Here is a 10,598-nt window from a genome sequence, read left to right as displayed (position 1 = left end):
CCCCAGCAAATTAAAAAAAAGGGAAGGGGAAATGGGAAGCACTTGGTTGGGGCAGCTTTTGGCCCTCACCTCTAGAAACAATTATGCAGGAGCATCCACCACGGTGTCGGTGTCAGGGCAGCAGCTCTGGGTTTACCCCGTGAGCAGCGTTCAACCGTCAGGATTTTGTGCCAAGGTCGGGGCAAAACCCAGTGGTTTGGGGAACAGCCGGGTTTTATGGGGCTTTGGGTCAAGGTCTTACGGAGAAAAGAGGGGTTTGACTTTGGTCACGGTTACATCCTAGGAACTTGCAATATCTTTGTGTTTGTCATAAAGGAATAACAAAGACGATGGTAAACCTTTGTCCTCCTCGGAAATCCGTCGTTAAGAGTAATGTTAAAAACCCAAATTGCAAAGCACTTTTCTACTGTTTGTTTTCTACCTTTCTTACTTCGAACTGTCATGATATTTGAAATCCCACTGATCCTACGATTGTTAGATCTGTATAAAAAAGGAAAAAAAAAAATTTAAAGTTTTTTTTTTTTGTAGTTTGCTCTGTTTAGATTTTAGCCTGTGGCTACTTGTACAAGAAAAAATAAAGCTAGAATAAACGAGAATAGCTCCACTATTCAGCCCGAGCCGTGCTTTGTTCCTGCCTCAGCGCGTGAATGGCCACAGCGTGGGAATCGCGCCGCGCACCGGGATTTTGGGAGCTGGAGAATTTGGCTCCTCTCGCCAGCCAAAGGCTTCCAAAACACAGTTTTTAAGGGCTGAGGGCTGGGTTTTTTAACCGTTTTTGGAGGTGTGCTGCAGCATCGGGCAGTGGGGATGTGCCTGAGAAACCGAGCACAGGAGGAGGCAGCGCAGCTTTGGAGCTGGATGATGAAGACCTCCAGGGTGTCCCGCTAACCACGGTCCCGTCCTCGTCCCAGCAGAGCTTTGAGCCCCTTCTTCTGATCTCCACCCCACTGAAAAACATCATTTTCAGCCTCCAAATCTCCCAGGGGAGAAGGAGGGAGCCGGCAGCGGGAGGAGCACGGCAGGTTTTGGGGACTCAGCTGACCCCAATGGGGACATGACCACAACCCTGCCACCCCCTTCAGCTCTTCCTAAAGAGCCTTTCAGTCAGCAGGTGAGTGAAAAGTGTCACTTCAAACAGCTCCCCGAAGCTCCCAGAACGGGTAAATTGCAGCACAGACGGGCTAAATACACACTTCATAATAAACACGGGCATAAAAACTGGGTTTATTTCCCGGTGGCAAAGCAAGAGGTGAAGAAAGATCAGAGCTGGTTAACTCCAGGGATTTTCTTGTAAGTTCTGTGAAACGCGGAGCTTCAAATCGCAGCTTTGGAGCCAAGGTATTATATAAAGCTCTCAGCTTTCATTAAAAAAGGACTTCCCCTGCCTTCAGAGCAATAAAAAAAGCCTTGACGATATTAATCTAAAGTCTTAGAAAGTAAGGAAATAAAAAGAAGCCAAGCAATACTTTTAAATCTCTTTGATTTCTGGCTGTTGGGATTATTAGCAGTCTCAAGAAAAAGTTACCTGAGTGTCCAAAATTCATAATAAATAAAATAAAAGGAATCTCCTTCTGACTGCTGCTGCTGGGACCACCCGATACCTGCTCTCCAGCTGCAGGAGCGCTCAGGATGCTCAGGCTGGGTGTTTTGGGATCACCCCAGTCCCGAAACACCCCCAGACCCCAGCTCATGGCCAATGGCACCGATCAGCGGGTTCCTGCCTCGGGTACTGCTGGAAACGATGCCCTGGGTATAACCCTGCCAGCACAAGGAGAATTTATAATATCCCATAAACTCCTAACTATCCGAAAGGTCATTTCAGCGCTAATACAGCTCGGGCATTATGGTTTCATTTGCTGACACTTTTACGAATCCGCGTTTAATTCCAGCACAGCCGCTGTAAAACCTTTATAGCGCTGTTCTCTGCCTCGAAAAATAATCTTTAAAAACCACGAGCCAGAACATCTCCATCAGCGCCACGCAGGCAGGGCTGATCCTGACCTCGCGGGGCTCCCACAAAGGGCAAAACTGGGGTCCAGGCACCCTGACCACAGCACATATGGCCAAGGAATCCTGGCACTCACCCCGCTGGCTTTTAATCATCAGAGTCCTCAAATTTGGGTTTTCAGCCCCGTTATGGACGGCTCCCCCCCAGCCCTCTGCCGCTGGCTGCCTCCCACCAGGCTGAGTTAAAATTCTCCTGATTTTGTAGGGGACTCCTGCTCAAAACCTTGCGCTGTCCAGAAAGCCGTTTCCTCCGTGCTAAAATGGCCAAATTAGTCTTGCTCGCAGTTGTAAAGGAGCTTGTCTTGTTTATCGAGCGATAAATATAAAGGTACAGTAACTAAATTCATCACTCCCCAAACATAGCCACTGGGAACGGCCGTTTCCGACATCCAATCTACAACCGCATGAATATTTCAGAGCCCTCTTTCCCTTGGGCACTCGCCTTATCTCTGGAGCCTGGATATTATTTTCTGCTTTTCAGCTTTTTGGATGTATTGGAGGAAATGTCATTATTTGGACCTGTGTGGATTACAGTTGACTTTCCTAAGCCAATTTATATTGGCAAGCTGCTGTTCTTAAACCCCCCCTATAAATCACTCCTATGAATTTTAATAATATAATGTGGTTTCAAACATGCTCCCTTAATACGTGACACACTATTACAGCCAGCAATAGCTCCCCAGGTCACGAACTCCGTTTTATCGCTGCTCGTGTGTGTGTTTGTGTGTGTTACGATCCCAGAAGTCCAGCCCTGCTCCCAAAGCCTGGTGGGTTCAATTCTCTCTGACCACCAAAAGCCCCAAAAGCTGGATCTCAGTAGCCCCAGGTACCGGGATGCGCGCAGCTGGTGCTATGGGGTTGGCAGGACCCAGCCCCAACCCCAGCCCGTGGTGTCCCCGACCTGCTCGGGGTGTCGGGTACCGGTCACAGCACGGTCACCACCTGCAGTCTGAGGGCATTTAATTAATTAATTTATCTAAATTTTTGCTTTGAGACCAGGAATTTCCTCCCGAGGCAGAGGTGGGGATCCAGTGCTTGGGGTGCGGATCCGGCGCTTGGGTGAGACCTTTAGGAGATGTCCGTGAAGTCAGAATTAGGGGATTAGGACTGGTGCCTGGTATGTCCCTTAATAAAGACGTACAGAGTGCACCCAGAGCGTGGTCTCCAGCCTGGATCCACAGCCCCAGGTGGCCCCGGAGCCGTGTATGAGGCCAACCCTCGTCCCCAGCGCTGGGCTTCCAGCAGCTCTGCCCCTCCTGGCGCACCCGGCACCACCGCTCATTCTCCTCCCACCCCTGCTGAAGTCTCCTGGCCAGAAGGAGAAGGGCCAAGAGGGATGGGGCGCAAAAGCCAGGGCAGAAAGGAGCCCTCGGGAGACCCCCTGCGATGGGCCAGGTCGTGGAGCATCTCCCGAGGTTCCCCTGGGGGAGCTGGGAACGGGCTATGGCGCCCCGGTGGTGGCTCCGGTGGTGTCCCCACCACGGAGGTGATCCCTTGGCAAGGAGCTGGGCAAGAGGCTCGAGGATGAAGCCACCAGCAGGATGGAGCCAAGGACACTCTCTCTCTTTGCTCCCAGCCGCTGCTGGCCCGGCAGCACCGACGTCTCCATCCCCCAGCAATCACAGTTTTAGTGCTGCCGGAAAAAAAAAAAAAAAGGAATCCAGTTTGTGCAGAGAGCGTACGAGCTTCTCAAAGGCTTTGGCTGTGATGATTTAGTCTGCAATGTTGTCACGTTCATCATTAATCTATTTTTTCCCTTTCTGTAACTTAACCTGCGACAAGCAGACATTGTAAGTGCTTGATTTCCCAGGAATAAATTACAGTTTCATAAATGGTATTTTGCTTCGCTGCTCGATTTGCAAGTGAAATTACGCCAATTGCTTTGTTCACAGAATTTTATCCAGCACGAACAATGCTGCCCTCGAGACTTTTTTATGTTTTAACCCTCGAGTTGTTTTTGTAGGGGCTGTAACAGGGCGACGTGGGGACCCTGCGGCTCTGCAGTAGCAGCTACCAGGGCACAGTGCCCATAAAAACCTGTGTGGGGAGACCTGGACACGAGGCAAGCCGCGCACGGAGCCAAGCACTTCCTATAGAGAAAATAACCCTCCAGATCAGAAATATTTAGTCGCCGGTTTTGATAGCGCCTTTTTGCGCTGTGTGACTTCGGGCTGGGGCTCAGGGTGCAGAGCACGGAGCCGGGGAGAGCTCGGGGCAGCTCGGGGCAGGCCCTGCGCTGCTTTTCGGAGGCAGCAGCACCCGTCCACGTGTGCTCATCCTTCAGCTATCGCTGGGGGCATGTGGGGTACAAAATGTGGTGCGTGTGTGACCGGCAGAGGCTCCGAGTCACTTTTAAACTTTTTTTTTTTTTAACCTGCACTTTTTGGGGAGAGCTCAAAAGCCTTTTGGGGGAAACGGTCCCTGACGCGGGGAGGCTTTGGGTTTCTTTCAGCGCGGCACACGAACCGGCTCTGCCCACAAAGCCTGTCATGAAGCAGAGCTGTCACCTTCTGGCCAGCCCCGCCACCAGTACTTCCAAGAGGTGACACCCGAGCCCCAGAGGAGTAAAACACTCATGAGAGAAGCACAAACAGAAGGGAAAAAGCAGGGTTGCAGGTATGACTGCCCGGGCTCACGCACCTGGTGTGCGAGGTATCAGCCACCGGAGAATCCGCCCGGTTCCTCCGCTGGGGGTATCGCTCGTTTCTGCCTCATGTGCAATGAGGAAAAGATGATTAAAATCAAAATTTGGTCACGGGACGGGGCTGGGAAGCGGCACGGTGGCGGTGCTGGTGGTGGCAGTGCTTCGTAGCCACCTCCCCCCCTCCATCCCTGCGCCGTGCGGGACGGGAGGTGCAGGAACCGCGTTTGTCCCTGGGTCCACCCGCGGGGGGGACTTTGCCAAAACCCTCTGCAAGCCAAGGATTTGCCAAAATGCCCCCCCTCCCCTCGCCGCGCCTCCGTCCGGCAGCGCTCCCCAAAGACCCAACACCTCCGGTTTCCATGGCAGCCTGATTTTCAATGAGCATCGTTCAAGTCCTAACCGGAACGAAAGTGTTTCATTAATGCGCGCGGGACGCGCCGGCATCTCCCCGGGGCGACAGCAGCTCCCCCCCCCAAAACTAGCACCTTCTGCCCGTGGTGTTTGGTCTTTTTTATTTTATTATTTTCGCCATTTGGGCCCTGCCAGCAGCCCGTGCCCTGCTGGAGCTCCGCACTTCAGTCCGGTGCGCAGCCACTCCGTGCCCCACCATCCTGGCTGCACGTGGATTTTTAACCAAAAAAGTGTATTATTTTCCTAATCCTCCTTGCAACAAACGGCAGTGTTCAGAGCTGGGTTTCAGCCCAGCCCGGCTGCAGCTCTGTGAAACACTCCGAGCGCTCCCGAGAGCAGGAACACGCTGGAAGCCGGGAACGTCGTTAAATGAATATTCATAAATTATTTTGCTGTATAAACGGTATTAATCTCACACCTTCCAGCTTCAAAAGCACGTCGTGGGCATGGATTCATTACGGGCACAGACTTCCAGAAAGGCCCGTGTGCAGACTTTTGGTTACGGTTAAACTCAGCGACTTTATTAAACACTAGCAATATATTTATTTTAATAGAGTACAAAGCCAGGATTTGGCCACCCTAAAACACCACTCGGGGCGCGGGATCTCGGAATAACCCGATCAAACAAAGCTAATGTGTGCAATATATCTTGGGTGAGTAATATACAGCCACATTTCCTGCTCCATTTACCCAGTTTTAACTACACCTGACCTACTCTTATCCTAATAGAAAACGGCTGCTCTTCTCATTGCCCCGTCCCCCGCACACGTTTTTCTGGTAACGACCGAACCTAAATCACTTCCCCTTCCCCGAGAGCTGGGCACCAGCTGTCTGGTGGCTTTTAGCCACAGCGAGGCCTCCTCCAGCCCCATGTCCCGACCCCATCCCGTGTCCGGATGGGTCCCGACCCCATGGCATTGCCCTGCACGCCCTCACCCATGGGTACGCCTGGAAAAACCCTGGGAAATGCCCAGATTTTGCTTTGCAAACCAGCATCTTGCTGCACCTGCGAGGACATTCAGGGGCTCGCGGGAGCACGGTGAGCTGCTGCCCCCAAACCTGTGAGCATCCCACGGCAGGACATTTTTAGCAGTGACAAAATCCGGGGCAGGAGAGGGAAAAATCCTGCTCCTGACGCTGCTTTTCCCCCGCTGAGCTTAGCTCGCAGCGATGCAGAGGTGGATTAAAGCTCCCCGAGCAGCGTGCTCGCATGGCCGATTTGACCAGAAAATGTGCTCGATTCCCAGGCACGGGCTGCGCTCCTCCAGCCAGCGCTGAGAAGTCACAGCTACATTTCATTATCATCGCTAATTGCTATAAAGGATTACGGGCAGGCGACGGCACAGGCAGGAAGAAATATCCGCCGTTTGCTCTACATTGACCCCGCAGGAAATTTCCCAAGCTTGCTTAGGGGTGCAGAAATTGGTGCAAATAAATGAGCAAAAGCATTTTCTGAAGGAATTAGCGCGTGGCACAAGCAAATTGCAGCAATTGTCTCTCTCCTTTCTAAGTGCTGAATTGCCTCTATAATTCCCCATCATTTAGCTGCATAAATCTTGCACAAATAAACCGGCAATTTGCATATGCACAGAAAAGAAATTACAGAAACACAAGGAAAGAAATTATATTTTTCCTGCTCGAGCGGCAAATAAATATGCGTTGCTTGTGCCTAAGCTGTGTTTGGTCCCGGCTTGGAAATCAAAATTTGGGAAACCCTTTAATTTTCAATAATAAATACATATCAGAGGATGAAAAAAAAAATAATATAAATTCATGTGTGGCTGCTGCTTCTGCGACGTGAGGCGTGGTGCTGGGTGCGGTGGGCACGCATTCGGCGTGGGGCCGGAGGCTCAGCCCTGTGACTGATCTCGTTCTGGAATAAGAGGGTGTTATTCCCCAAAACGCCGTAATCCTCTTCCAAACGGCTTAATCGCATTTGGAGCAATGTGCTTTTCTTCCAGAATATTCATATCGGGAAAAATTGAGGGGGAGGGAAAAAAAAAATGCTGGGGAGCATTTGGAGCTGCGGCTCCTGCAGAAGGGCTCTCGGTGGGGACCGGCGGCACCGCAGCGCTTTATAAAGATTTAACGAGCTGCTCATCACTAATTCCTGCGGGCTCTGGAGCGGCGTGACCGGGAGCTGTGTGGCCGCTCTTCCCTCCTGGCTTTGTCCCCAGCCCCGCCGCGGGCAGCTCCTGGCACCGCTGGGTGACACCGCGCGGCCGCTGCTCGTCAGGCTCGGCAGGGCACGCACCGCCGTGCTCCGACGGCGGCAATATCAGGCTCACCATCATCTCGTTGCCAAGAAAAGATCCCGTTGAGTGCCGTTGCGCTGGTGGAAAATGGAAGAAAAGTTTATTTCACCATGGGCCCCCCCCCCCCCCCAAACCCCGATGTGCCTCCCCAGCAGCGGGGATGAAGGCAGGAGCCTGCCAACCCTCCGTCCATGACCCCATAGCCAAATCATCGTACGTGGTCGATAGCTTCCTTTATGCCCCAGGACGATGGACGTCCCTCCTGACATCCAAAGGACATGGGGGCAGCTCCCCCGACCCCCTCCACACTGAACACACCACAAGCAAGGCACAGCACTGAGTGAAAAGCGATGCATCGGGTTTAATTTTCTCAGAATGGGGGGAAAAAAGAAAAAAAGAAAGCAGCATCCCCACCTTCAGACTCCAGAGAAGCGAAACCCAACCCTTTCAGACAGATATTTGTCCCGCAAAGCTCCAGGTTTTGCCCCAATATCATAATTAAGCGAACCAGGAAAGCCCCTACAGTAGTTGTTCGTGTGATTTAGGTTAAAAATAATTGCTGCCCAGGCTTCTCCGCCTGACACAAGTAATTAGATAACAGGGCACTTATAAGCCGCCGTTCCCTACGAGCACATTTTGAGCTGGCCTTTAGGATGTGACCTTTATATCTGCAGCAGCTTCATCTGCTGCCTGCCCCTGGGCTGGGTTACTGCTGGAGACCCAGGCTCTGCCAAACGAACCTCCAGGATTAAACCCATTGGAAAACCCATTAAAACCCATTGTGAAATAAATAAATACATATATACATATATATATTATACATATATATTTATTGCAGTGACGGAAATTGCTGATGGCCCCAGGGGAGCCTGGGCTGCTGGGACCTGGTGGCTCCCTGCTGGAAGGAGCCCTCGGTGCGTGTCTCTTCTGCAAGGACGACCCAAGGGGAAGCGGATCCCTGCCTCCCAAAGCCCCAGGGAGGCCAAAAGCAAACTGCAGGGCAGGGAAGGGACCCAAGGAACTCATATCACCCTCGCTGTTTTCTGAGATGCAAACGGCTGTGGGGAGACCCTGGTGCGTGAGCACAGCCAGCCCTGCATAGCAGGGGTTCGAGTCCTTCGTGGCTGAATGGCTCTCAGTAAACAAAATTAAAAAAAAAGAAGTCCAAGGCAATGTAGACTATTTTCTTTCCTTTTTTTTTTTTTTATATAAATTCCAGACTTTGTTAGACTCTATCTTCCTGTTGGCATCCCTCGAGAAGCAATTTGACTTTGCTGGAGTTGTCAGATTTCTAAAGGAAATTCACTTTTACACCTCACTCAATATTTCTCATCAAATACATGCATGGTTTTTAAAAACATTTCCAAACTCCCCTTGTGGCTGATGGATTTGTTTTTCCTTTATTGTCATAACTTTCTTCAAGACATAAAGACCCTACATTTGCAGAGCAAGCGGGGATTGCCAAAAACATGCAACGCGTATTTATAGCAGTGTTGTCTGAGAGGCTCCTGCTACGCCAATGTTTCTTTGCACCTTGAAGTCTGTGTGTCAGCCGAGAGGCACGAACCTGCTACGGGAAACCAGCCAACACATTGACGTTCTCAGATTCAGCGCCGAAAAACGAATTCTTTACATCTTTTCCATGCAACAGGCACCTGACCCTGGCTGGCGCTGCTCGCTGAGTCCCCCCCGCGCAGCAGCAAACTGCACGGTTTGTTCAATGGGTCCCCAACCACGGATTTCCCTGCGAGTAGGGAGATGCAGAGGGTGAAGCAGAGGCACAAGAGGGTTAAAACAACCCACCCAGCCCTGACTGAAGAGCAAACATGGGAGAAACCAGGGCTAAAACCCACCCTGCCTCCAGCTGCGCCCCTTGCCGAGGGCTCCGCGGGGGCTCCACATCTCTCGTGTCTGAGAAGCTGCAGTAATGGGAAACAATCTGGTGCTTAATGAACCCCCGACTTAAGCAGGCTACAAAACAGAGCTTCAAGGATCCCGATGACTTTCGCTGACCAAGTTAAAATCCCGTAACGCTTCCCGCTGGGGTGCACGGTGTAGGACGCAGAGCAATAACACCGGCAATGCCGGAGCTCTCGGCACTGCTGCTGTAGGACTGGTGGGCTGAGGAGCCCCTTACAGCCCCCTGGGGGCTGTGTTACAACTTAAACTGCTTTCAGGAGAGGTGCAGATGGAAAGGGAGCCGTTTGCCATCAGGTGGACGAAGTTGGTCCCCTTGGAGTTGGCCAGGAGTTTGTTCAGGGGAGGCAGAACGGCCCTTAATAGGATTTCAGGAGCAGTTTATCTGTCAAGGGCAAAATCCCACCCTGAGACAATATCGTGGGGAGATTACCCTGTGTTCTCTGAAGGAGAGATCACAAGATGATCCCGAAGCGAGGCTCGTTTGTGTCGAGCTAATGACAGCTAATTGGTAACCCCCCCTGCACAGCTGTGTGGAAGGAGAGCAGCGGCCGCGTTCCCAAAGGGAAGGCATCCGAGGTCTGACGCGGGCTTCATCTGAAAGAAAAACTTCTGGAAAGGATCAGGGCAAGGCCATGAATTTATGAAGTAGTTGTTGGGCTGACTCTAATTTTTAAAGCGTTATTATCCTTTTAGCAGGACTGTCGGGGAGATGGAAGCCAGAGCTCGCGTGATGAGGAGCAGCTGACGGGCGATGTGCAGCAGCTCCTGCCCGCCACGCTTTCTTTGCGGAGCGGCGAGCCAAATTGCTTGTAAACAGCTTCCCCCGGCCCAAAATGCCGTGAAAGAGGAAAGATTTCCATGCTCACGGTCTGAGGAACGGAGAAGGAGAAGGAAAAGGGAAGCCCAGGCTGCCACGAATTGGATCTCGTAAAACTAGGGCTCCGCGGGACAGCTGACGGGTGCTGAGCCGAACAGCCGAGGGGCTGATCCATCAGCCATGCAGGAAAACTAATGGGGATTGATGGCCAAAATGCAAGAGGAGGACTCGCCTCTTTAATTAAAAAGCTGATGAGCTGGTGATCGGATTAATCTTGGGGTTCTATGGGGAAAGTTTGTCCCGAGCTAATAAAGAGAAAAAGGAAACTGGGGGAAATAGCATCCCCGGGTGCCTGGAGGTTTTCGTGCTTCTGCCTGTGCAGCTGAGGCACACTTATTCCCGAAAAATAAGATTTTTTTTTACTTTTTCCTTGAGGAACGGAGTAATTTGGATGGGGGTGGAAGGGCACATGCTCCTTTCGGTGCCTGGAAGTCGCTCTCCCTGCAGCAAACCATTCCTGCATCCCCCACACACACACTCCATT

The 10,598-nt window shown here is 51.7% G+C and overlaps 1 long non-coding RNA gene across 1 annotated transcript; it reads right to left on the bottom strand.

The window, feature by feature from the left end:
- Positions 1-2,959: 2,959 nt before the first annotated feature.
- LOC308201135 lies at positions 2,960-7,723 on the bottom strand. Its single transcript, XR_013956082.1, has 2 exons — positions 4,648-7,723; positions 2,960-3,640 (listed from the first exon to the last, which is right to left on the bottom strand). It is a non-coding gene; the product is annotated as an uncharacterized lncRNA (long non-coding RNA).
- Between the last annotated feature and the right edge of the window lie 2,875 nt (positions 7,724-10,598).

Source organism: Anser brachyrhynchus (genome assembly GCF_964034855.1).
Source record: "Anser brachyrhynchus genome assembly, chromosome: 11".
In the NCBI taxonomy this organism is placed as follows: domain Eukaryota; kingdom Metazoa; phylum Chordata; class Aves; order Anseriformes; family Anatidae; genus Anser; species Anser brachyrhynchus.
Note: the sequence above shows the minus strand (reverse complement) of the source record. Positions and strands in the feature narration are given on the sequence as shown.